We start from the raw sequence: 27,500 nt of genomic DNA on the forward strand, positions 1-27,500 counted from the left end.
ATATGTATGAAAATGCTTTTAATTTTCTATTTAAGTCATACGCTATAAGTGAGATAAATTTAAACTTTCTGTGACATCGAGAAATTGAAGAATCAGTGATAATTAAGGGAGTGAAGTTTTTCTTTTATATGTACACCAATTTAATACATTAAAAATGCCACATGTTTAGCACTTATTGTAGAAAGCAGGATTTAGATCTTTACACCTTTACAATTAAGGACAGTGGTTGACCAAGGTGGTATATTTATTTATTTAATATGCACAGTTTAAAATCACGAATTTATCTTTTGACAGACAGAGAGCGTCTAAGATGGACAGGGAAAAATTCGTTGACGAGATAAGTTGACATCTCGAGGTCAGTGTAACAGCGCGTCTAGAGTCTACAGGCAGGATGGAGATGGAACTTCTTGTAGATTCTACCATGGCACTGATCCAGCACTCTTGGGTGGTCTATGCCTCACCGGAAACACTAACGAGGTCGTCGCCAGGCTTACTAGTGGACGCCGAGAGATGAATAGACGAAGAGCTCACGGTGCTCGAAAGCGGCCTGAAGCTACGACTTGAGAGCATGCAGCCTCAAAGAAGATACTGGGTACACATCGAGATGATGTGCGATAAAGCAGCAAAGGTTGTAACGTCACTCAGCAGGTAGGCGGTCCTAGAACAAGCAAGTGACGCCTCCTTATGTCCACCGCAAACGCCACGATATTTATAATAATATTAACATAAATTTCTGTGTGGCGCATACGTGTGGGTGAGAGTCGTGAGGACCAATAAGTAAAGTAAGCGCTTGCTGGAAGTCCAGCGGAGGTTAGCACTTAGGGTCGCCTGCGCGTACCGCACGGTGTCGGGTGCGACGGTCATTCTCCTCGACCAGCTCGCCGATGAGAGACGGACGGTCTTTAGCCTTGCCTCCGAAAGGGGGCGAAAAGAAGCGTCGGGATGAGCGAGAAGAGAAATCATGTAAGTTTGTCAGCATAGGTGGAACCAAGGTGCCGACGGTCGTTGTACCTTTCATCTCATCAGAGACCTGAACTCCTGGATGAGCCGTGACCACGGGGAGATTAACTTCTACCTATTTCTGTTGCTGACGGAGCACGGCTACTTTAGGAAGTACCTTCACCAGATAGGGAAGGTCGGGTCTTCCCGGTGTGAGTACAGTCCAGAGTACGATGATAATGCTCACCATTCGTTCTTCGAGTCTGTATTATCAGTGATGTCTTCGTAGAAACCGTGGTGAAGATAATGCTGAGAAGCGAGGTCACGTAGAAGCGTTCGTCCACGTTGTCCTTCGTGGTTGTCCGGTTTGCCTGACTGATCTTATGCTGCCGAAAAGGTAGCTCTGTTTTGTTAGGGCGCAGCCCGAGGGGGTTTAGTCGGTATTCCCTGTGTCAACAGGGTTAGTCCCACACTCCGAGCGTAAATGCAATCCCCCTGCGTAAAAAATTTACAGAAAAAAGGGTAATAATAAAAATACAAACACGCAATTACATAGCCTTCAATACTGCCTGAAATTACCAAATAATGACGCGATTTGACTTCAATAAATAACAGTACATTATAATGGGTATTAACAAGCAATTACTTCATAAATGAAAAGTGCTTGAAAATGTATTTCTTGAAAATAACATTTGACATTGATAAAAAGTCATCACTGCCTGGCAGGCCTTTTCTCAGACAATAAAGATGTGGTAAAATATCCGTTATAGGCGTACTGTTGGAACAGAATCTCGATTTAAAGAGATGCTGGTTTTGGCCAATCTAAAACATGGCAAGTCAATGACGTTATTTCATTGTAGCTTAATTCGTCGTCTTGGATAGTATCGATATCGAAGCTCACGATCAGTACACAAAGGGTGAAGACCAAAATTACGGATTTATTCTAAAGGCACATAACGAGACATACGTTATACAAACCATAAAAATTATGGTTTTTAAGGAAACAAGATTTTATGCCACATAGAAAAATTATCAATTTTTGTTGTAGTGGTGGTTGATAAAAATATGAACTCTAACAAATCACTTTGCTTTATTAGTCTTTTCTAATAAATGGATCATACCATCATTATTCCAAGTCACATACAAATTCCGAAAAATCTTAGAATCTTTCCATGAAAATCGTTATGCTGTATTTTATATTATGGTCAGACTGACTATTTTAACATACCGAGTCTATCCTCTAAATGACAACTCACTCTTGGCCACTCTGATAAAGAAGCCAAAAGTCAACATTCCAGAGGTTATCAGTACCAATGTTACTAGCACGCTAATTGAAAAAACCCGGCAAAGCTCTCCCCCCTTGCCACAAGCGTGTAGTTGAAATCGTCATGTTTTCCTCATTTCTTTATCATGGGGAGAATGGATGAACAGTGCACTTAAAAGTATTTGGTTCCATTCTATTTCAAAAGTGAGTACATTATTCTAATTACTTTGAACATTTCTGCGGTTACGTTAGATATCTACTTCATTGTAAAATTGGTAAAAAGTAATTTCTCGGTTTTTCGGACTAAGTGTCGTTCTAGGAAATTATATTGTTGAAAACCCATAGAAAAAGTTTTTGGAAAACAACAATTTTAGATCGCTGGAAAATTATAAAATTTTGGAAGTAGAAATAGTAATGGAAAAAAATGTATGTATGATTATTACAAAATACCTTTATTCTTCTTGGTTTCTTCGGGATTCACAGGACTGATAATTAGATCATACCATCAATATTGTTTTTCTGTTTTTTATTGTGATTCTTTCTTTTTCAACAAACTTAAGAATTATACATAGTATCACTTACCACAAACAACTAATTAGGGTTTCCCGTAAAAATAATCTTTCCCTGTAAAAGATTATTTATTCAAGAAGAGTAAACTATTTACTTATTTTTAAATACTTTTACTATCCGGATATATTACCTAAAACTTTGTTTATCAGTTTGGTACTAAAATTTTTTAAATTATAATCTACAATAAGAATGGATGAAGTGTAAAGGCCTTATTGGCGAGATATATTAACAATCATCGACAGAAGTATTTCTTAATACAAGCGGGTCTAATCAATTAGTGCAATCGGGGTTTTAATCGGAATTAAAATATAAGACAGCCTTTAATATACTTTTTAGGATGATAGGATTTTTTTACACTCTACGGGAATTTTAAAACATTTTAAGCAAAATCTAGGAGCATCCTGTGATCGCACTTTTGTACAGTGTGTGCATTAAAGACGTTTGGAGGCAGTTAATAAATATTAATCATTAGTTAAAATTATGAATTAATAAAAGTTATATTTAACTTGAAAAGTATAAGTTTCTTATAGATAAACAAAAAACGTGTAACACTCTGTGAAAGCTATGATTTATAAATACGTAGTTGAATGTTTTACGTCAGATATTTTTATGTAGGCCTATAAAAGTATTGCCTAAACTTCCTACTTTAAATGCCTGTAATTCAATGTACAATCATCAAATTAATTCAATCCTGAGAGTATTTAATTTAAATAGCTCTAAATTTTAATTTACACAATAAAGATACTGCGAATGTTTAGGATCTTCAGTTTATTCCAAGAAAATTATTTATTTGCCAATAAACAAATAATAAAATAATGTATCAGTGTATTTTATACGTATAATTACTTATAATCACTTTTTACCGTAATACTGGAATTAATAATTATATCGAACGAGCCATTGTGTAATAATTCACAGTATATCATACAAAAGACTCCTCACAAAAGTCGCCACACAATAGGGTGAGTATAGTGGAATTATTGCATCAACCCCTCCTATCCCTCCTTCTATTCCTCCCTCTTTCTTCCCTCCAACAACCGGTAACCTTGTTTCCTACCTCCGCTATTTCAGGAACTACACTTTGTTTCAATCTTTTGCTTTCTCAGTTACCTACTTTTGGCTAGACTAAAAATTTGTGCTGTGATAAAGAATAATGTCTGAAGACAATTAAGCCACAAGCAAACGACATTCTAGACGTATAGAACCATCCAGCGCTATATTATTTTGCAATTCCCCCTCTTCACATTGATTTAACGAGTATTTTTGTTTATCAATGTTCTTTATTTCCACAGATAAATATCCAACTTGGAGTAGTATCTAGCAATGGACGTTAGTTTCATTCAAAAACTCTTAGAATTAGACATTTGATTTAAATTTCTAAAATATTTACTTTTCAAAGTCATATTAAACAAGGTGATGTAAGCATTAATTAAAATTTTCTGAGTTAAGCCCATTTTAATACTTTGAAAATATTTAATTTTTGTAATGGGCGTATTTAGTAATTATGTTCTGTGATATATAATTTAGAATAGTATTTATTATGGGTACTATTTTAGTTTAACTGTTTTATTTTTAAATTTGTAGAAAATTCCGGGTTTTTTGAAAACCTCAGATTAATGTTTTGGTGTGTTACTTTGACACGGCAAAAATATTTTGTAAATAAACTTCTCAAAATCTTCATTTTGACTATAGATACTCAGTTTTGGCACACGCTGTACATACGAGTGATTTAACTATTGACTACGAGTGATTTAGTATGATTTAACTATTTTAAATATACTAACTTTATGTGACGGGGTTGCATTGTTTTTTCTGATAGCTCTAAATGTTCTCCGAATAAACATATTTAGAACAGCTTAGCCTGCGGGTCAACATATAAATAATTTTTCGGTTGGTTTATGTTTTTGTTTTATTAATTATTTAGTCACACCCTTTAACATACCTTATATGAATGTACAAAAAAGAAAATATTTGTATAATTCCGCCAGAAATCGTAGATATTGAAAGTTGTAATGGGGGTATCTTTAAAACTCCAAATTGAATTATATAAATCCATTATATATATATATATATATATATATATATATATATATATCGATCCGTTTTATATGTTATTCCATTCACTTGACGTACATAGAATACTCTTTTAATCATCAAGGTTTAACAAAACATAAAAATGTGGAGGAACGAAACCGCCAACAAATAGGTGGATGGGGATGCAAATATGACATTATTCTAAAAACTTTAGATGATTTACACTATTACATACAAACATGATCTTCAATGACATTTTAAATCATATTAATGTATGTTCCCATAGTTCTGAGAATGGCTTAGCATACAATACAAAACTACATCCCATATGTGTCTATATAATGAAAATCAAGATGTGTCAGGTAAAAATTATAAAAACTGTTAAAAACTGTATTTATTCATTCCACGAAAATGATTCAATATCATTAAATTAATATTATGTTGCAGAAATTGCAATTTGCAGAAATATAACTGATAATAAGAATTCAGGCCAGTTAAATAAATTTTCATGTTTCTTCATTTATAACATTTTTGTCGGGTGAGGGACATGCGCCGTGGTTTCAGGCTGAAGGAGTAAGCGTGATGAAACCCAGCCAAACAAAGTATATGATGCTTCATCGATTATGAGCATGAAGGCGAACGTAAACATTATATAATAGATACAGTTATTCAGGAGGAAAATGTTAATTAACTTTTTGTGTTTTTGTTGGCGGGGGGGGGGAGGAGGATTGTCAACGTTGCGAATGTTTTGAACGCCATCGACCATAAGAATGGTCCTGGATGTAAATATTGTAATAACTAATACAACTACTATGAACTTCTTTTTCTATCCAATTTATCTGATAACTTTATTTGCGTTTACCGTTAACTACCCTGCCGGTAGTAGCTATAACAATTACAATATTTTTACTACCACTCTGAGACAATTGTACTACTAATACTAAGAGGACCATTACGTCATAAAGTTTTTCTCGCTGCCAACTGTCCCGCTCAATTTCCTGTTAGGGCTGCCATTCCCCCCACACTGAAGAGGTTTCAGGATCTCCTTTATTAAATCGACTATAGTCTTGAAATTGCTCTCTTCACTCTATAAAGAGGATCTCATCTACGAGAAATTGCCTTATAATTATAAACCTCAGATCCATTAATAACTTTTTTTTTCATTTTGTTATTACACGTGATATAAATTCTTCTATTTATATTATATTCCCTATTAGCGAAAACAGTTTGCGAAACAAAATTATATGTTTTATCGTGCAATGTTAAAATGGTGTAGAAATATTAAAAATATGAATGTATTCGTCTTTGTTTATATGTACCTTAAGTTTTAAAATTATAATGCCGGAGTGCTGTTTGCATTGGATCTGAGGGTTTTAGCACATCCCCCAGGTGAAAGGAGGGTATCCTAGGGCTAAGGACAAATTTGAAATATTGGGACGTACAACTATAGGGTTTTCGTCTATCTGAAATAATTTCAGGTAACTACATATAATGAGCACACAACACACAACCACACAAGATAACGAATTAGTATTAAATAATTGAAACTTAAATTTGCATATCCGTAGAACCCAATCGTAGATTATTTGAGAGAACAAGTGACTTATTTATGCGTATTATTATACTACGAAAATTCAGTTCATTAAAATAAAGTATCATTTAACAATTATTTAGCACTGCCTACTCTATTATGGTAGCGTACGATAAGCGGACCCGGTTTTTTATATCGAAGAATGTAATCATCGATACCTAATATTCGCATCTCATATCCTAGACTATCAATCGATATAAAATATTTATAGTCCTCAATAACAATCATATGTTTTAAATTAAAATATGAATTTAATATTTACAGTGAAACAAATTATTATAACCAAAATTAAGAAAACTGAAGGCGACCATATTTGCTCCTCTCACAGTTATAGTTGTTTCTGTCCCACAAATTTCACATAATAGGTTTTTCGGTACGAGTCCAACATGTTGAAGCCACGAAAAACACGTCTTATCATCTTTCAAAGCAATGTCGTGTGGTTACTAAAATTTACTGCCATTTTTAATAATTAAAGTTACTTATGTAAAATTGAAATATTACCTTACGTGTATTATTTAAAAGTGTTTACAGCTGTTGATATAGATATTTAAGTTAATGTTTCAAAATAATTAATTAGTATCAATTTATTATATCGATTGTTATGATTAATTAATATCGTTTATCAATTTCGATATAAAAAACCGGGTCCGCTTATCGTACCCTACCCCTTTATTCTTGGTTTAAAGTTGAGATTCAAAATATAAGCAAAAGCAAAACATCGCTGTAAAGGTTAATAAAACAACTTGTATCCAGCAAAACTTAAGCAGTTTATTACAGTAGTTAAACATGTAATAAAGTAATGGGATACTAAGTTTTGGATTATAAATTAATATATACAACTAAGCACATCATACATAAAATACTATATTTCCTAATAACTGAAAAGCATTAAAATATTACATGATATATATTATACTGTAACGAATTACACTTATAATTGAACACTTTAAAAATATAAGAATATTTTTAGTTGCTGCTTTAAATGTTCGGTACTATTTACATGTAAAACTGACATACACTAAATTAACAAATATTCATAAAATCAGTTGCACAAAACGCATTTATCCTTATCGTGTTGTTTTATCTATCGTTCCTTCGACTTCGTGTTCTTTGTCAATGTTTTGTCTTTGAGAATCAACGTGGCGCGCTGGTTTATTTTCACAAATAGGGGGACCACCCCTTCTTGTTAATAATATTTCAACATATAGTGAGCATCTTGTGGGTCATTATCGAATTCATTGCAAAGATACACTTTTCGCATTCAGCACTTGAAACAACAACTGTATTTATTACAGAATTAGATTCTCCAGGTGTGGAGCTATTAAAAAGTAGTAAACTTCAATGCTATTAAAAATGAAAAAGTAACAGTTTTTGTGTATAAAATATTACTGTTATTAGTCTTGACTTATTAGCAAATGATTAATGATTTCTTAGTCCAAAACAGTTTATGGCTGGGTTTTGATTGTAATAAAAGGAGCAGGAACTCCACTCCAGTACCATGATAAGTACTAGAGATGCTTTCCGCATCGCTCCGACTGAAATAAAGGTCTGTGTAAATGACATTTATAGCTATTGGTACGGCTAAAAATAAAACTGCGGCTAGCTCTTCTCGTGGGGTTTGCGCATGTATTTAGTCTGAATTATATTACAGACGTCATGTTAGACTTTTTCATTGTTAGCACGATAAAAAATATACATACGTAGGTATGAGATACCAACGTTAGGCAAAATGCGTCTACTGGTATAAGTAATGTTTGACGCCGTAGTAGTGTAGATTGATGTCCATATTAAGAATATATATATATAATATATATATATAATATATATATATATATATATATATATTAATTTCAATAAATATTGAATCGCAAAAAGTACTTGCTCCGCCGTGACTCGAACCCGGATCTCTCACTTGCCGGGTGAATGTGCTACCATTACACCACAGAGCCCTCACTTTTTACAATTAAATGATTTTGTATTTAGCCATATCTGTCACATATGCGTTTAAATAAGCAAACTAACATATGATCGGAAGACCAAACACCCGTAAAATGACTTTTATTTACATAAAATTTGTAGAAATGGCTATATATATATATATATATATATATATATATATATATATATATATATATATATATATAATATAGTCTTGTGTGTCACATCTCACCTTTCTATGACAGCAGTATGTTTAAAAACAAAATATTGTTCTTCTAGGAGTTGCAACATTATTTCGGCTCCTATGGGGAATTGTCGGGTAGTTGTATAAGTTGATCTTCATAAAAACCTTTTTGTATTTCTTTTAATTCATGGGGAGCATGAGTGTCAAATTTCGTTGTCGTAGAACATTGGGAAGTTGAAAAACAAAACACAGTTTTTCTAGGGGTTGCAACCCTTTTTCAGCCCCTGTTGGTAGTTGTTCTTCATATAAAATATTTTCTTTTTCTTTTTAAGCTAATTGCAATGTTGTAAAACAAAAATATAGTTCGAATAGGGTTGTAACTCTTTTTCAACGCCTATGGGTGTTTGATCTTTATAAAAACGCTATTGTTTTTATCCGTAAATCATGAGGCACGTTTTTATTAAATGTCATAATCCTAGGACATCGGAAAATTGGAAAAAACAATAACATAGTTATTTAAGGGGTTTTCAGGTTTTTATTTAGACTACAATACATGTTGAGCCTTCTTATAGAAACACAATTTAAATGTTCCATATAGTGTAAATAACGCAGAGTGTTACTCTATACTATACAGTAACATGGAATTTGTCCGAATAAGAAACATACAATATCAATAAATAGCTTTTCCACAGAACATTGAAGAATATAATTACTAATAACACAATACATGCTTTAACATATCCTACTCTAATAAATTAAATACTAATATAATAATAAAATTAATAATTTTAGCATTAAATATATATTATTAAATATATTTTTTAAGTTAAAAAATAAAATCTATATTATTATTAAATAATATTGTTATTTTTAAGAATAAGGCCCTTTTCTCCAACTTCTTGTAAGTAACTACAGTAAGAAACAGTCATAAACGTTTCTGTTTAATTTAGGAAGTGTAAAAACTTTAGTTCAACATCCTGCTGACCTTTAAATTAAAATGTTCTAGGGAAAATCTGCCTGTTATAATTATGTAGATATAAGGATATGAATATAAAGGATTAAATTTGTTATGATGATTTCCATTTCCTACCTGTCTGTTTCATTCTTTAGTGTCCATGGAAAGTCTGACTGAGTTCCTGCAACAAATAATAGTATATTATATAAATGAGAGTAAATATCATATTTACTGTAAGAACATTTGTCTTATTAAGAGTAGTGTATTTGTAAGTTCAAGGGATCACTAATTGATCGACTTATATCTTAACTGGTTAGGAATAAAACAGTTTACACTGAGTTACGTACAATTGTACTGAACTGTGACTGATATTTTGTATAATAATGATTAGAATAAAAATACGTTTTGATACAAAAATGATTAACGGGCTATCATATACCTCTTTGATAACGGAAAGCAAATTTATTAAAATTTAGTAAAACATGAATGTGATTTTATTTTGTCTGATTAGAATAATATAATAATTTATTATAATAATATTCAATTTCCTCCGATACCTCATTAGAATCGCTTAATTAGCTGTCTAAGATTACATAAGAGTTAGATAATTGTACGAAGCAAACAATTTAGCCCAGAGAGAAGCCAAGGAATGAGAAAAACAGAGCGGTACGCCGCGGGTCGGGCCGGAATGAAAGCGGTGCCAGTCGTAATGAAAACTGTAGCGGCCACCTGGGAGCATTTGCGCCGCCATTCGCCTGCGACGTTTTTGACTCCCACATCAAAGACTGGGAAACCGAATTAATTTACTTTAATCTTCATTTGTACACGTGCTCCAGCACTGTTATAGATCACGAGTTTTGATACTTCACTAATTTCTTTCAGCAGGAACTGTTGTATCAAAGTTAATATTCGAAAGGTATTCGGGTACATTGCATTTGCAACAAAAGCATCAACAAAAAATGTATTAAATAATTTTTGTATAAGTAATAGTCAGTCTTCTTTTCAGTTATATTCTGCCAGTTCGTGTCGGCCACGTATGCAAGGATTTGATTAAACGAATGAACTATTAACCGGAATATCGAAGGTACCGATAAAAGTAACGAATGATGTTAGCGGAAAGACGAGCAGACTGTTTCAAAATTAACAGGGTTCTTACATACGCCAAGAGGAGCCCATATACCAATTATTAAGATTCTAAGAACTTTCTATAAGTGTTATTGCACAGGCTATAGATGGACAAATAGATATATGGAAGCCCTTAGAAACTGATGCTTCAAAACCAATAGGGTCCTTCCTTAGACCAGGATGAGCCCACATACAAATTTTGAAGTTTCTACCAACTTCCTATCAAGTTTTATTCAACAGACAATAGATGGACAGGCAAATAGATGGATGCCCTTAGAGGAACCGATGCACCAAGTTAAATGTCTCTAGAATCACGCTTTCACAATTTATGGAATAGCCAGACGAACTCACGGTCGGACAACGACACGATTTCAAGAAGGCCTTTATAGAACATGTATAATCTTCAGTGCTTATAAAAAGTTGTACTTATATTTGAAACTTTTCTATCTCTAACTTCACTCAGATCCAAAGTCTAACGCTTTAGATCATGCGGCCACTAAATCCCCAATAAGTATTACAATAACACAAAAAATGTAGTTCAAGCAAAACATTATTTAGACTTGAATCTTTTATGTATATTGGCCCTATGGCACAGTGCTCTGAACTGTAGACGCACAGAACTGTACGAAGATTTCATTAATACAATAAGGGAGATTCAATATACTACGAAATGGATGAAGTCAATAAAACATACATCATACAATTTCAGTTACCGATACCAACTAAAATTAACAAATAATACACCTTATGAATAGTAATATAAGGTAAACTATTCATAAGGTAAGGAAAACTAGAGTCATAAAACATTTACATAAAACAGGGAACATAATTTCTATCCTAATAAATCCAAATCAAGTCCTTTTATCCATTCTAACGCTGTTTCAACCTGACCGCGTTAAGGAAAAGGTCAGCGAGCGGTGTATAAATTACACAATAGGGGTGCAGGAACTGACCGTTAAGAGTTTTAAAAGGGCTCTCCTTTTTTCCAAGGAATACGATAAACTTTCTGCTTCTCGACATATAATTCAGAAGCCGTACAAGTATAGGACACGGGAGGAGATTGTAAAATTTATAATTAAAGGCCTTCCTCCATAAGCCGCTGTAAAGATCCAAGAAGTTGCTGTAAGATGATATTATGGTGTCAGATGTCTTGGATTTTGTCTCATATCCCCCCTCCTCAATAAAACACGTTAAAGCAAGAAAATGTCCGCAGAAATTACGTTTATCTATGAACACCTCTTGAGCAACAGGGATAAAGGCACTGAAATTGAGAGAGAATATGAGAGTCTAGCGTTCATCAGCTTCTCAAGCAGCTTATAATACAAACTTAGAACTGTTGTTGGGCGGAAGCTTTCAGGTTACTCTGGCTCTTTGTCTGACTTCAAGATTGCGATTAGCTTCGATAAATTATATGATGTGGGTAGTCTGAAGTTTGCTAAGATTTTATTATAGACGTTCAAGGGCCAAGTTATTACTTTTGGACCAGTGCTCAAACATTCTGGAAAGTTGCCGTATATTCCAGTTGCCTCTTATTAGTACAAAGATTTTGAAAACCTACAAGAAATGCTGCTGACTTATCTTTACATCATTAATTATGTAGTAAACGTGTTTATCAGTAAGTTGGCGTTATGTTTTCGATGAAGCAAAAATGCGCTCGCTATATGTTCGGGTTGCCATAGTACAATTTTAGCCACAGGTAAAGTACATAAATTTGTGTTAGTGCATTATCTTTGCATATTCGTTTAACTTCAATAATAATGTATATAAGTTTACCTGATTACAGAAGAAAATCAGGTTGTTATTAGTTTTTGAGAAAAAAGGACGTATGCTAGAACTGTATTGCCAGAAGAGACATCAAAATGTTATGTAGCTGAACATTCTTTTCCTTTTTTATTTCATAAATTCGTGGCGTGTATGTGGTTATTCACACTCTTCTACAAACTTATCCTATAAATTTATCTTTTCAGGATTTTTGTGTTTGTTCTCTCGTTTATTCCCGCCATTCCTACGTAGCTAACGGGATATTGATAATTTGTAACACGGTAAAACTAAACTGTGCACAGGTTAGTTCACAGTTTATCAATATCTTACACTAGACTATTTCTCTATTATGACACATTTTATTTCAGTTTTAGTGAATTTATTCCCGCAAATCTTGTTTGTAGTACGTAGTGAGTATGTGGTACCAATTAACATTGTTGAATGATGCATTACGTTTTTGTAATTTGCTATTTCCTTTCAAATATATCCTATCAATTTATTTTATGACACGATTTGAAATGCACGAGTAACGACCCTACTACATTGTATGTTCTTAATAAAAATTGTAATGTGTTTGGAGGCCGGGATGGACTATAACTTCAACTGAAAAACTACTAATTTACAATTAGAAAACTATTTTTTTGCAAGACATTGAAATGCACTAAAGCATATGTTATACATTCGTTTACTGTTATTAATCCTTTTCAAATTACTTCCATTATTTGTATTTCATAGGAAAAACTGCACTTCTAACACAACCTTATCCATATATTTTGTTTTGTACTGTTCTATCGTGGTCTTACTAATTATCCAAATTCTTATGTATAAGAATTTCTGGGCTGAAATATTTATAATTGATAAATATTGGCACTAACCGTATATAATATTTATTACAAAAATAAACAAACATGAAATATATTCAGTTATAAAATTATCCAGTGAGTAAAAAAAATAGTAATAAAGTGTCTGATGGTTTAATAAACCTAATATAAAGCAGCCCTAGTTATAATTGTTCATTGATTTTGCAGTTGTTAATAAAGATTTTCGGATTAGTAAATATTACCAAGTTCATTTGTTTTGGTGAGTTTAATTAGCCACTGTTCTCAATCGCAATTATTATTCGACAAATTACTAAGCATACATAATTAATTATCCAAGTGGTAGATGGACTGTCAACGCTGTTCATCTCCCAGCTAAATTAGTTGACAAAACCAAACCAAACGGTCATTCTATGATTTCAAAAATATCGGATATATGTATTTTAAATGTATGCCAATTCAACTTATAAGCCTTGAGCAGGTCCAAGTTTGAATGCGTCAGTAAAATATTTTCAGAACATGAGGTCGATGTCGTTGTTCTTCAAGAATCTTATATTGCAGATAAGAAGGAAGTGCAAGAGGCAATATTCTCATGATTTCAAAAACTTTGGATATATGTATTTTAAACGTATGCCAATTCAACTTATAAGCCTTGAGCAGGTCCAAGTTTGAATGCCTCAGTAAAATATTTTCAGAACATGAGATCGATGTGCCTGCTCTTCAATAATCTCATATTGCAGATAAGAAGAAAGTGCAAGAGGCAATATTCTCATGATTTCAAAAACATTGGATATATGTATTTTAAACGTATGCCAATTCAACGTATGCCAATTCAACGTATAAGCCTTGAGCAGGTCCAAGTTTGAATGCCTCAGTAAAATATTTTTAGAACATGAGGTCGATGTCCTTGTTCTTCAAGAATCTTGCAGATAAGAAGGAAGTGCAAGAGGCAATATTCGCGGATTCAAGCTTGTGGAAGCTATTAGACAAGGAGTTTATGGGATGGCAACGAATTTTCGACACAACATCGACAAGGTGTCAATAGCTCATACAAGTTGTGGTGACGATATCTTCATACTGGCCATTAGAATTTCGCATAACTATTGTAAATTTTTACAAGCCTCCAAACGTGCAATGACCATAAGTACTGTGCTTCCATCGCTTTTCCAACCAATCATCTATGTTGGGGACCTTAAACAGTCATTACAGCCATCCGAGTTACATTTCCGACAGTAAAAATGGCACATTTCTTGTAAATTGGGCTAAAGATAACAACTTATCTCTCGCCTTTGATTCTAAAGTACTTTCTACTCAGATAGGTGGCAAAGAGGTTACTCCCCATTTTTGTGCTTCTGTTCGCATGATCTATCTTTGAAACCGATGATTGTGGGTATGAAGGTTCTCGGTATTTTTCCACACTCCCAGCCAAACCCTGTAATGATCTCGGTTGGAATTCAAATCACTTTGGCCCGATCATATCCACGGCCGAGATAGAATTAGAGGAAGCTAGACTGGGAGTACTTTATTTGAAGCCTCAAGTAGATCATGGTTCATTCCTCTCACTGCAAAGAATTATGATCATTTCACCAAGTTAGTCCTGTCAACAGCAAAAAGGTGGATTGCAAGGGGGTTACGAAAAGAAAATATCCCAGGATGGAGTCGGGAGTGTGAAGATCTTTACAGCGAGTTTTATGATACAGAAACCGCTATACTGCTGATCTCCTGCTTCAAAACATGGATAAAGCGAGAAGAGAGAAATGCACTTACAGAAGATAGTTTTTATATCTATCTAAATGTCAAAACATCACTTAAAAGTTACGAGAACTAAAAACAATATATGTTACACCCATTACATTCAAAGGAAGGTCTGCTGTTTCGTGCTAAAACAGAATAAAGCTATCTTTAATATTTTCTAAGAAAAATTAAGGTTACTTGACATTATAAGGGACATGCCGCCTTACACTCTTAAAATATGTATTAATCTATCAACTTCCACATTTGTTAACTTTACTGGTTTTACTATTGTAAGTTTAACCTCATTTTAAGGCAGTTCACCAACTGCTTAGTAAATCAATAGTGCTAAAAACCAAAATAATGTTTACCAACTATATGTGTTTAATTAAATCTGTATCTAAACACAAACGTTCTGTATATTATTTAAGCCGTGGTTGGACTTGATTCTAGGGAATTGTATAACTTTAATAGATAATAATTTAGTAAAATAAAACTCATAATGAAATATAACAAGAATAAAAAATGTATATAACAAAAAGATAATAATAATAAAATATAAAAGTATTTAATTTAATGGTTGGGTTTCTTGTGTGTCTTTATCTATTATCGTATTGAATCTAGTTCAGAACACTGTGCATCGTATGAATATAACATGTTTAGTAAGTTTGCTGACTGCTGATTTTCTTAGAGACTTGAATCAGAATAGCAGCTGTTGACTCTTACATTTGGAGTATTCTGAGCACGTCCTACCCTCTCGGCAACTACTCCCGGACCTGAGAGTGCCTCATATCTGAGCGTATGTATTTCCAAAAAAATATTAAATTCTCTTTGTAAATCAAAGGTTATCGTAAACTTATTACAATTTTACAACCGTACCTGCAGTTCTCCTCTTATTTGTCTATTTTAGATAAAATCCTATTATTTTTTTAAATACATATTTAACAAAAATACGATAGTAAAGACACTGGTATTTATTTATCATTCATAATAAAATGCTAAAAACTTCTTTAATTGTGTGTTTGTAAGTACGACGATGGCAAAATTATCATCACACAACAATGTTATGGACTTTTTGGAACATTGATGAATATTTGTCTATTGTTTTAGATTTTATGAACTCAATTTTAACACTTTTAGCCGTAGAAACTTCGAGGTATCGATTTCTATGTTCATTTTCTTGTTTTTGAATTAGAAAATTTTAACGCCTGTAATTTTTTAGTGTTAGAAAATAATCTGTCTGCAACAGCTTAAGTTAATCCCATTACATCTCAGTGTAAAAAGGAAAGTTAATCCCTCTGAACTGCCATACTTACAGTACAAATAAATACTTACAATAGCTCATTTTTATAGTGTATGGAAGTCCTGATAACATGCAGTGTATGATTACTATTTTATTTTTATTATATTCCTGGCCCCCTTCCTTTTTACCATAATGGATAAACTAGATTAATACAAGTTCTGTTTTAAATATTGTATTAAGACTTTATTGTAAAAATATTTTATATTACAATAATAACTTAGAAGGGATACACGCTTTTATTTGAAAATTTTAATATAATCTATCACAGTTTAACAAAATTAACTATACAGTTACAATAATATACTGAAATGTTATAATATTTGCAAATATGGAAACCAAATTGCCATTACCTAGAACCATAACAGATTTTACTTTCTATACTGGAGTTTCAAAATATCAAACCTCAGAAAATTTGTTAAACTCGTGTCACTGTAATTTCTCAGAAATAACAGTTGCTACACGCTGGAAAATTGTTCAGTTATATTGATATTGTAACAGAGATAATCCATTGATGAATTTGTACTTAAATTTGCTAAGTTTAAAAAAAGCATAAGCAATGAAAGTTTTATTTCTGCAAATATTTGGTCAATGGTCTCTAAGTAAGGACAGTACAAAAGTTCTGTGTGAGAAGCTGGAAATTTCAAAATCCAAATCAAATACAGGAAATCTAGAAACCCCAAGTAGCTATATACATACATTACAAAGTTATTAACAATAATAACACATTTGACCAATAACATGAAGCTTTCGTATATTTTATTAGATAAATTTGTATACTGATGTATCACAAGAAATATTTGATCAGCTTAGACAGAGAAATATTTACGTATTTTAGTCAGAGATATACGTTTGGTTAATCTTTATTCCTCCAACAATACACAAGTTTATATAGCAAGGTCTTCTAATGATGTTGGTAACAATAATGACTGTGCAATTGTGCACTGTATTGTTAGTAGCATAATAGATTATCTGGATGTAGATCTAGAGGAAGTACCTACATATGTGTCAGACGATGATATGTTATGCTTAGTATACATATATAGTCACGTAGTTCACATTGCTTCTAACCATAATTCAAGCACATACAATTTTGCGTTGGCAATAAAACAACTCGTGTAAAATTGCTGTGCCACAACGAAAATCACTTTGATCTAATTAACAGTTACTTTAAAATATCCATTACAAACATGGCCGACTGCCTATAGTTCTATAGTGAAGTGGCTCCAGGAAAAAGTGCATTAAAGGTGGTAAATAGCCAACAAATTTTACTATACTTGTGTACAAACCTTCCTGGATTAACAGTAAGTCCATTCACTTACAAAATATAATATCTAATCAAACCATTTTTTAATTATTTAACAAAAACTGAAAATGACTAAGTAAGCTCTATTTTAACATCAAGACTTTTTAAAGACAATAATTAACTACGAGCTTTAAGAAAAATCTCATTAAGAAGAAAATTCGTATACATGAAACTAATAACTTAAGTTAGACTCATTCAAGCTTAACTCTCTTTCAAGAAAATAAAATACTTACTGTGACGTCATAAGAACTGCCAACACAACTGGCTTAATACACGTCACCTGTTTCAAACAGACATTCAACCTCCACATCACTCAGTGCTGGCACACGGCACTTGGCCACCTGATACTGGAGCACTGACCCGAACACCTAGTCAGCACTGTCAGCGCTGACCTACAGCATTACAGCTGCTGCTGTACTGCATATCTCAGTTGACACGGCACTTGGCTACCATTTAACCAAGCACATTTATTTCAACATTGGTTGACTATTTAGAATACATTGACTATTACTTGACCTCTAGAACTTAGAAAACAATAACAGGAGCAATCAGCCAAAGCTTACCTAAAAAACTGTTTTATTTTTTTATTATATTTAACAGGAGCAATCAGCCAAAGCTCACCCAAAAAACTGTTATTTATACCATTTTTAACAGGAGCAATCAGCCAAAGCTCACCTAAAAAAACTGTTATTTTTACTATTTTTAACAGGAGCAACCAGCCAAATCTTACATTTCCAAACTTTAACTAAAAAACTGCATCACACTTTTTATATTGACAACTATTGTTACTCTAAAGTATATATATTACAAACCAACTAAGGTAAAAATGCCTACTAAGTATCCCTGTGGCTCATGTGAAATAGGAGTGAAATACTCAGGTCTAAAGTGCACTGGTCCTTGCAACATGTGGTATCATGCAGGCTGCCAAAATGTAAAAGAAAAAACTTTGAAAAAACTAAGTTCTCAAGATATAAAAACATGGACATGCTTCACATGTAAGGCAGGAGGCTCAGATTATGACAAAAATTTAGTTACAAATACCATAGACAACCCTTCCTCCTTTGACTTAACATCAAATACTCATAACCAAAAAGACATTCTAAACAACTCCATAAAAACTCTAGAGAGCAGTATTTTAGAAAATGAAGATGATAAGCTTGCTATGGCTGCTACAATAGGATCGGCACTGCTGGAGGAAAACAAGTTTTTAAAAGAACAACTGACTATTGTAGAAAATAAGTTGGCATGTTTACAATGTAAATTAGCCAGTAATGAGGCAAAGATTGAAGAAATGGCTGACGAAGAGGAAAAATTTCTTGGGAAAATTGAAACCTTATCCCAAAAGTTAGCTGAAGCTGAAGTTCAGATTGAAAAAGAAAAGAAAAATGTAATGGAAATTCAAAACTTATCTGAAGACCATGACAGGAAACAGGAACAGATAATTGAAAAATATGTTATAAAAAGCAGGGATCTTGAGAAACAACTTTTAGTTTTGAACGCAGGAGTAGCCAAACAACAGCTGAAAACCTCAAGCAAAACTGACACTGTAACTCAAACTGAAAAATGTGAATTTTTTACGCAAGACAAGCCACAAAACTTAACGGCTATCTTGCTAGAAATATCCCAAATTAAATCCAGGCAGAACACCATGGAGACTACTCTTAAAGACTTGAGTGTTAAGCCTCAGTGCCACTGTTCATCAAGTCAGCAAAAGCTAGTTGTATATGAGCAAAGCACCCAGACTGAAAATATCCCCCTAAAAAACACCACAAGATGTTACCTGTCTACCACAAACACACATGTCAACATACGAACACCTAAAGATGTGAAGACCAATTGGGGTAAACATAGAGACCAAATCAGTGTCTCTCTTCAGTCTGCAAAGTTTAAGGCTTTCCAGAACAAAAACTACCCTCTTCCAAAGGAACAACCCCAAGCAGAGAATAAAAAGGATAATAGTTTATGCAATCAAAAGTCTAATGCAGTGGATTTGACAAAAACTTATACCAATGACGAACTTAGACTTAGTTTAGAAAGTAAGAACCTACCAAACTCAACTGAAATAAATACAGCATCCACTCTTGAAGCCCCTGCCCTTGCACCCCCTTCATCGATGAGAAGGCCACCCATAACTGCTACAAGACTTGAGCCCTCAGAAACCTTCCTTGAGTTTTATGAAAAGAATATAGAACATGTCAAAGCCAATTATCATAGAAATCAACTTGCTCCTATAAAAATGAAAATCTCAACTTTTTTAGAACCAGGCAGCAACGTCAGACCTCCAATATAAAAAGTAATGCATCTTTCTTAGAGCAAAACAAATCTTCAAGAAACAAAATATTTAACTTAACAGTTCTCCATCAGAATATACAGGACTTATCTAACAGATCAAATAGACTAATACACTTTATAGAAAATCTGAAACCAACACCTAATATAATAATACTAAGTGAACACAGTCTCAAATCTCAGGAAATTGAAAATGTTGCTCCAATACCTGGATATATCCTCAGAGCACATTTCTGTAGGGAAAAGCATATAATGGGTGGGGTTGCAATTTATGTAGAAGATACCTTAGAAAGGAGTACCTTTAATGTACCAATCAGTCAGCACTGCGAAGAACTTGTATGTGAAATGGCTTTGGTAAAGGTTATGCTCAATACCACCTGCTTATACATAATGGGTACCTACAGATCACCATCATCCAACTTAGACGAATCACTTAATATTCTATTCTACCACGCTAGAGTATAGTGGCCCTAACGTGTAACACGCTAGCAACGACGCTCCGTAGTTTAAATTATTTTACACTGTTTCAACTTTTTAATTCCCAGTTTTAAGTTATAGGATACCCTTGTTTATTACTTTTGCTTTTAAACTGAATTCGGACGATCGATATCTTTGTGAGTAAAATATAAATTAGTAATAACCAAACTAACAAGGTTATGCCTGCATCTAGACACAACAGGTTATTGACGTAACTACGGAGAGCCGCGCTTTATGGACGACTAGTGTACTGTTCTTATCAAGTAGCAAACTGTAGCTGAACCGGTAAAGCGCCAGCCTTTCAAGTTGACTTACCCCGGATCGAATCCCACTTCATGCGTTATCTTTTTGCCACGCTGGAGTTTTAACAGAGAAAACTTTAAAAATAAATTATTATTATTTTAATGCAACTTTTTAACTTTTTAAATTCTTTTAATATTTATTATTAATATATTTATTCATTATCGGTGTTTTGTAGTTTGTTATTTAATATCTATATTCTATTTCGTGTTATTGTATTTGTTAAAATTTTATTTTATTTATTATATTTATTTCTATACATCTACTAATAAGATGTTTAAAATTGAACAAACAAAGACTGGTAAACCCTGTATAGTTTTTAATAATGTCAAATACAGGCAGCATAGGACTTTGAAAAGTGGAGAGTTATTTTGGCGCTGCCTTGGAAAAAGTTGTGGCGCATCAATTAAAACTGATGAAAATATTACAAGAGTGACGGTTTGTAATAGCAAACATAGCGGTGTACACCCTGTTACGATGCGTTATCTCTTATCACCGCATCGCAACACTCGAGCTGTAGCGACCACTCCATCGACGGCGCCGCCAGGACCCGACACTCCAAGATCTGGCTCATCGACTGCATCCGCCTCAACATCGGTGCCTGACACTCCACCTGCACTCGACACACCGTGTACACCTTGCACAGGGCCTGTCTATTCCACCCCTGGCCAGGTATCCGTGCTGACCGTCACACCGAGTGGGGGGCTCCCATCTGGTTCACCTGACGACCTGGTAGAGGAGATCTTTATACTTAGAAAAGAGATAGAGCGCCTCAAAAACGAGTATCAAGGATTGTTGAACCACACAATCGAATCTGACACTCGTTTGCTCCAGTTCACCGACGAGATCTTCACGGTGAACAACTCGCCTCGCGTCAACCAGATCGTCCGCGCTTCCGCGACAGTGGACTGCGGGATACAGTGCGAGCTCCCGCTCGACCCACCGTTGGAGCCCGCATCTCCCGCTGTAGACTTCGGTGCACAGTGTGACCTGTCACAAAACCCTGTTTCTTCTGTGGTGTGCAGGTGTGCAGACAGCACTGAGCTTCTAAGTGAATTTAAAACCACAATAGAAGTACTGGAAGCTGAAAACCAGTGCATAAAAAATCAACTGCAAACTTGTGAGTGCATGGTATCTAGTTGTTCTCAGATGTGGTCACAAGTTAAAACAAAGAAACCGGCATATCCTGGAAATATTCAAAACAAATCGTCATTGCAATCACCAAACAAAATTAATAGTCTACCGGCCCACAAATATATAGAAACAAATGTCCCTACAATAATAACTACAGAAAGAAGGCATAAAATTAATAACAAAAATAGACATTCCTTTAAGACATCCATTCCCAACAGTAAAACAATAATTATTAATGGCGACAGTCACACCCGGCATATCACGGGACTTGTACGGGAGTTGACCGACTCTGCGACCTCGATTGGCGGCGTGTGCATGCCTGGTGCCCGACTGCTGGACATAATCAAGCTGAACCAGTCATCCCCTGGACCTGGACCTGGACCTCGATGTGAGGTACTGATTGCCGGCACAAATGATTTGGCAGTCGGTGCCCAGAGAAATATATACCGCCACCTAGAAGGATTTATTGCTGCCCGACAAGCCGATGCCGAGTTCGTCATTGCCACCCTGCCGCACCGTCATGATCTGCACCCAGTGTCTTCCTGTCCACGATGAGACCGTCCTCGTCAATGCTTATATCGAGGAACTGGCTGCCCGATATAATGCCAGAGTGCTAAACTTGGGGGGGATCGGCCGAAAGTTCTTCACTAGGCACGGACAACACCTCACAATGAGGGGCAAGCGGCTGCTGGCTAGGATGATTGTGAGGATCGCATCAGAGAGACCTCTCAAGACTGCCGGTGCACCGGGCCTGGCGATTCCAACTGTCTCCTCCTCTCCCACCATTAGCCAGGTGCCAGCTGCTGTCAACCCTCAGCACCAACACTCCGGAAGACTGCAGCACATTTCATACGCTGAAGCTCTGAGGAAATACCCTGTGCTGGACAGTGACGATAAGTCCGGATCTGCTGCGGCCGTGCCACGGGGAGTCAGCGGAGCTGAGGCTGCTTCGATGTCGCCCGGAGGCGGGGTTCTTGCTGGTGCCACAGAGGCCTCCGAGTACATATCGCCAACTATACGACAGACTGACTCGCAATCGACTTTTTTAGGGAGCCCACTTTTCGGCAAAGGGCTAAGTTAGCCAACTCAAATCGGTGTAAACAAAAAATACACAATAATAATTCATTACGACTGCTTCATCAAAATGCCCAATTAGCAACTAACAAATTGGAAGAACTTCAACTTATGGCTGAAGAACTGAAAACAGATATTCTCGTTGTAACCGAAAACGGTTTTAACAGTGAAAATATTGGTCTGTGCAAAATTCAAAATTATAAATTGGCAAACTCATACTGCAGACAGGTCTCTAAGGGAGGCGGTGTTGCTATTTTCTTAAAACAAAATTGTATCTTCACAAACTTTACAATCAAAGAAACGTCTGAAAAACATTTTGAAGCAGTCGGGGTCAAACTTGAAACAAACAAATCAAAATTAGTCGTCGTAGGCATATACAGGTCTCCTGGAGGAAATGAAGACGTTTTCTTTTATAGTTTAGAAGCTTTACTTACGGACCTGGGTAAACAAAAAAATTACATTCTGATGGGTGATTTTAATGTTGATGCACTAAACAACAATCACCCATCTACCAAGCGTTTAGTCGATTTGCTAAGATCATTTGATCTTGAACTGTTGGTGAAATCTCCAACGAGAGTAACCACTAATACTCAATCGGCTATAGACAACATTATTACTAATATCTCTGATGTCGCAGTGACTGTGGTCAATACAGCAATCTCTGACCACTATGGCCAAGAGGCTATTATCAGAGGTAAACTATTCAAAAAAGAACCGAAAATTCCCAAAACAATAAGAGACACAAGGCCTGGAAATATTGCTCTCCTCAACGCCTCCCTTTCTAAAGAAAAATGGGATTTTCTAAATTCGATACAACCGGTAGAACAGCAGTTTAAAACTTTTAATGAATATTTAAATTTCCATTTCAACACCTGTTGTCCTACTAAAACAGTTAAAATCGGTACAAAAAAGACGCAAAATACTTGGATTACAAAAGGCATCCTTGTTTCAAGGGAAAAACTTAAGTTTTTTTCAGAAATCAATAGAACCACGACCAACGAACAATTTAAAGCCTTTTTTCGAGTTTACAAAAGAACTTATAGGAAAGTAATCATTGCTGCGAAAGCATATAATGTTTCTAAATTAATTCTTTTTTCCAAAAATATTTCCAAAACTGTCTGGGACATTATAAACAACAAAAGTCGCGAAAATAATCAAATAAAAGTCCAAATAGGGGATAGACTTGTGAGTGATGCCTCAGAGGTCGCTAGCGAGTTTAATAGATTTTTTGCATCTGTTGCTGGTGGGCGAGATCCTCGTTCATCACTTCCACAAGGAAACCCCAGGCGTAGACAGAGCCCAGCAACCTCATTGGTGCTGGCTCCTGTGTTTGAGGAAGAGATTAATCAAATAATTCAACAACTTCCAAACAAAAAGTCTAATGACATTAATTTTATGTCAATGTGGCTCATAAAAAAATGCTCAAAGCATATAGTGAAGCCACTGACCAAATTAGTTAATCTATCGTTTCTAACAGGAGTCTTTCCCTCTCTCCTAAAATTGGCAAAAGTGCATCCAATTCATAAGAAAGATAACCCCAATTCAGTAAATAACTATCGGCCTGTCTCTATTTTGCCTGTATTGAGCAAAATATTCGAAAAACTTTTTTTGTCAAGAATGCTAAATTTTTTAAACAAACACAACCAACTTTCAGACGACCAATTTGGTTTCAGAAAGGGAAAGCCGACAATTGACGCTATAGTGAATCTTGTCGATATGGTTGTAGAGGGAATTGAAGGTCATAATCACACATTAAGTGTATTTATTGACCTTTCAAAAGCATTTGACTGTGTTGACCACAAAACACTGCTTGACAAATTAGAATCCCACGGCATTCGAGGCGTGCCACTTTTATGGATTAGTTCATTCCTAAACCATAGAACACAGGTCGTCCAAATTTCGAATCAAATTTCAAAACCTACTGCACTGAGATATGGAGTTCCCCAGGGATCAATACTCAGTCCAATTCTTTTCCTGATATATGTTAATGACATTGAATCATCACTACTGCATGGAAAGCTTGTGCAGTACGCAGATGACACGACTCTCTGTTTTAGAGGAGGTACAAAACAAAATTTAGAAATACAGACCTTTGTTGACCTTAACAATTGTGTCCAACATTTCAATAGCCTCAATCTTCAAATAAACTCATCAAAATCAAATTTCCTAAACTTTTCAATGCGCTCTATAGATATTGAAAGAGGTCCTGCTGTTATGGTTGCAGATACATTATTGGAAGAAGTCTATTCTTCAAAGTTCCTTGGAATACACCTTGATCGAGGGTTGACATGGAAAAATCACATTGATTATGTTTGTGCCAAATTATCCTCAGGAGTTTATGTCTTAAGATCTTTGGCAAAATACTGCCCAAGTCAGGTACTGATTACGGCGTACTACGGGCTAATTTATCCCCACCTTTCGTATGGAATCGTTTTGTGGGGAGCCTGTGCAAACAACCATTTTATGAGAGTTTTCAAATTACAAAAAAAAGCAATTCGCATTATCGCTAATTTAAACTTCAGAGAGTCGTGCAGGACAGCGTTTAAAAATTTGCAACTGTTAACTTTGCCATGTCTCTACATCTTAGAAACAACCTTATATTGTTTGTCTAAATGTGCCTTAACCAGAGGACGAGACATACATGAATATGAGACAAGAGGCAGAGATAACTACCGTTCGGGAATGCACAGAACGGTGGTTTATGAACATTTGCCTTCGCAGGCAGGTGTTCATTTTATAAACAGATTGCCAAACAAAATTAAAAATGCCTCAACGCCCAAGGTGTTAAAAACTCGTATCAAACTCTGCCTGGCGTCAAACGCTTTCTACAGTGTTGATGAGTTTCTGGCATTCAACTGGGAGACCACGCGATGAGGAAACTGACTCCAGCGCCGAAAGTGGGCGTAATTGGCATGGAATGAATGGGGAGTGAATGTTTGAATGTTGTAAGTTTAAATGTGGCCTTGATGTGGGATGAATGGAAAAAATTTAGACATGAAAATTGACGTTTGCTATGCAATGTATATTGTCAACTGCAATTAAACGATTTGATTTGATTTGATTTGATTCTCTGAAAAACTATTGAAATCAGTAAACTGGAAAGTTCAAACCTTCTAATCATGGGAGATATAAATGTAGACATTTTAAAACCTGACAGGAGATCAGGTAAATTACAGGAGATGTTGGCTTCTCACAACATTCAGAGGCTGGAGCTACCACCTACCAGAGTAACCTCCAACACCACTTCATCAATTGACTGGATATGTACTAACTTAAGAAGTGAAGAACTAACTGCAACCGTGTATGATTCTGGTCTATCAGACCACACTGCTCAAGTCTGTACTATTAAAACAGAGTACGTAATTGAGAATTTCAGTAGTACATATCGAACCTTCAAGACAGAAAACCTCCTTGAACTAAAATGTTTACTTCAACATGAAAACTGGCATTACATTGAACAATTTGACACCGTTGAAGAAGCCTACAACAGCTTCATAAGGACAGTGACAATGGCCCTGGATGCTGCCTGCCCCAGAAAATTAAAGAAACCTAGAAAGAAATTAAAACCTAAATTCTTTGCAGATGAAGAAGCCAGCAGGCTTAAAGAAAACTTTCTAAGACTACAACATCAGTTTGAAACAACAGGGGAACTTGACATCAAACAAGACGCAGCAAATGCAAAGAAATCCTATGACCAACGCTTAAAACTACTGAGACAAGAGGCCTCCGCCAACTTCATAGAAAGAGCTGATGACAAGCCCAAAGCCATGTGGAAAATAGTTAACAATGCCCGTAACCAAAACAGGAGCTCTACAGATGATATAAAACTGAAAATAAATGGACAACTTTCACATAACCCTCAAGAAGTCGCCAATCATCTGAATTTATTTTTTGTTAATATGGCAGAAACAACACTACAAAAAATCCCAGCGGATGAGAAGAAAGAATTGGAATCTGTGGAACCACATGAAACAGCATTAATGGAAACAATGACCAAAACGAGCATCAAAGAGGTTAAAGATACAATTAAAAACCTCAAATTCAAAAATTCAGCCGGTATTGATGAAATTTCTTCCAAAGTATTAAAATTTTGTGCTGACGAACTAGCCCCTCCATTGGTTGCCATATTCAACAAATCTTTTAAAGACGGTCAATTCCCCTCAAAATTAAAAATTTCGAAAGTGTTCCCTAAATTTAAAAGTGGGTGCAAACATGATGCAAACAACTACAGACCAATTTCACTGATTTCAACATTTTCAAAATTATGTGAAAAAATTGTTCTTCAAAGACTCCTGGACCATTGCGCTCAGCACAATCTCTTAAATGAAAACCAACATGGATTTACACAAGGGAAATCAACTACAACGGCATTGATCAAACTAATTGAATCAGTGACAGACAGCATTGAAGAGGGAAAATTGACCATAGCTTTGTTTCTTGATTTAAGTAAGGCGTTTGATTGCCTCAGCCACAACATCATTCTGAAGAAATTGGAATTGCTTGGAATCAAAGGGACAGCAAATAATTGGTTTGAGAGCTACTTAAAGGGTCGTACCCAACTAGTAGAGCTCTACCACTCATCAAATGGTATCACAAAGGCAGTCAGATCAAAAGTCCTTCCAGTGTTGAGAGGTGTGCCACAAGGTTCCGTATTAGGACCAGTGATTTTCATTCTCTTTACCAATGATCTACCCCAACACCTAGGAAACT

The 27,500-nt window shown here is 35.0% G+C and overlaps 1 protein-coding gene across 6 annotated transcripts in view; it reads right to left on the minus strand.

The window, feature by feature from the left end:
• LOC124359652 (cGMP-specific 3',5'-cyclic phosphodiesterase-like) overlaps positions 1 to 27,500 on the minus strand; it is a 507,337-nt gene that overhangs the window by 328,428 nt on the left and 151,409 nt on the right. For all 6 annotated transcript variants that reach the window (XM_046812571.1, XM_046812573.1, XM_046812572.1 and 3 more), the window contains one exon: positions 9,611 to 9,656. The gene's annotated coding sequence lies outside the window, so the exon portion shown is untranslated. The remainder of the gene's footprint in view (positions 1 to 9,610; positions 9,657 to 27,500) is intronic.

This window comes from Homalodisca vitripennis, chromosome 4 (assembly GCF_021130785.1).
Source record: "Homalodisca vitripennis isolate AUS2020 chromosome 4, UT_GWSS_2.1, whole genome shotgun sequence".
Taxonomy (NCBI): Eukaryota; Metazoa; Arthropoda; class Insecta; order Hemiptera; family Cicadellidae; genus Homalodisca; species Homalodisca vitripennis.